Consider the following 1,469-nt stretch of genomic DNA (forward strand, 5'->3'; position numbering starts at 1 on the left):
TACATAAGGATCACATTCTTTGTATAGAATTTGTACCTGTACTGATGTATCTTGATTCTTCCTTTTTCCCCATTTCCCTTCCCCCTTCAACCCATCTTCCCCTCCCTATGTACAAAAGCTTTGTTTCCATTTTTTCCTTCTTTTCTTATTTTTTCTTTTCCTTCTTTCCTTTCTCCCTCCCTCCTCCCTAGTTCCCCGTCCCATTTGAACATTTTCTACCTATTTCACAATATCTATTCTACATTTTTGTCCTTATATACACTTTCAGTGTCTCACACCAGAGAAACAGTGAGACATTTTAAAAATACTTAAGGCTTTATGAATTTGCCTGTCTTCCTTGGACAGGGACCACGCTTAGTTTCTCTGTATTGTCCAAGTAGCGTATGTGCTGCCAAAGCAAGCACAGAGCTCTGATTTGGGTCCCCAGTATTGCAGAAACAAAAAGACCCACATATACATGAATACAAGGGGTGACCTAAAAATATAATGAATGTTCAAATACAAAATTTATTACACTTAAAGATTCATTGCCATTAATCCCCTTCAAAATTTTCCCCCTTGGAATCACTTCTCAGCCTTTCGGCTAAGATCAAGTGTAGCAAAATATTCCCCTTTGGGCCAGGGATTTAGCTCAGTGGTTCCACTCCTGCCTCGCAAGCTCAAGGACCCAAGTTCGATCCCTGGTACCAAAAAACAAACAAACAACAATAACAAAACCAATAAAATGTCTTCCATATATATGTGTGTATGTGTGTGTGTGTGTGTATTGAATATATAAAGATATTAATTTTCTTTTTAGAAACCAGTGCTTGATGATGCCTCTCAAGGAAATGAGAAACAGTGGTTTCCCTTGGGAATGGAAACAGTGAGCCTGAAGGAGCTGGGATGCTAGGACCCTGAGTCAGTCCTCCAAGCACCAAGGGGAAAAGGAGCTACACGTTGGATTTGTTTTGTTTGTATTTCAAGAGAAGAAACTATCAAAACTCCCTCAGTGAGAGAGAGCAAAGGGGAGAGCCAAGACCTGTGAGCTCAAACCTCTGAGCTCTCTTCTCAATATGATGTGCTTCCGAGAAGAAAAAATACGTTTGTGAAATCAAAAGTCGGAGCAAGAGTCTCACAGAAAGAGACTAATTCTTTGTTGTGGAGAAGCAGGCTGAGAAGGTAGTGTTTTCCAGAGAATAATCCACCCTTGTCCTGAGTGTTTTCTGTGTATGGATTCATTCAACCATGGATCAATTATTTATTAGCCTGTGATGGTTGCATCAGCACTGAACATGTACAAACTGTTTATTTGTGTCATTATTCCTTCACAATTAAGTTCAACAACCATTTGCCCTGTAGTTACACTATCTTAGATATTGTAGTAATCTAGAAATTATTTAAAATATAAAAAAGGGTGTGTGTAGGTTATATATGCAAATACTATGCCATTTTATATAAGGGTGGGGGGTTCCTGGGACCAGTCCCGC

At 39.3% G+C, this 1,469-nt stretch overlaps 1 non-coding gene across 1 annotated transcript; it reads right to left on the reverse strand.

Annotated features, from left to right (window-relative positions):
* Positions 1 to 300: 300 nt before the first annotated feature.
* Positions 301 to 404, reverse strand: LOC117286822. The gene has a single exon (XR_004517922.1). It is a non-coding gene; the product is annotated as a U6 spliceosomal RNA (small nuclear RNA).
* Positions 405 to 1,469: the final 1,065 nt, after the last annotated feature.

This window comes from Fukomys damarensis, unplaced genomic scaffold (genome assembly GCF_012274545.1).
Source record: "Fukomys damarensis isolate Sample0158 unplaced genomic scaffold, DMR_v1.0_HiC HiC_scaffold_18, whole genome shotgun sequence".
Lineage (NCBI taxonomy): Eukaryota > Metazoa > Chordata > Mammalia > Rodentia > Bathyergidae > Fukomys > Fukomys damarensis.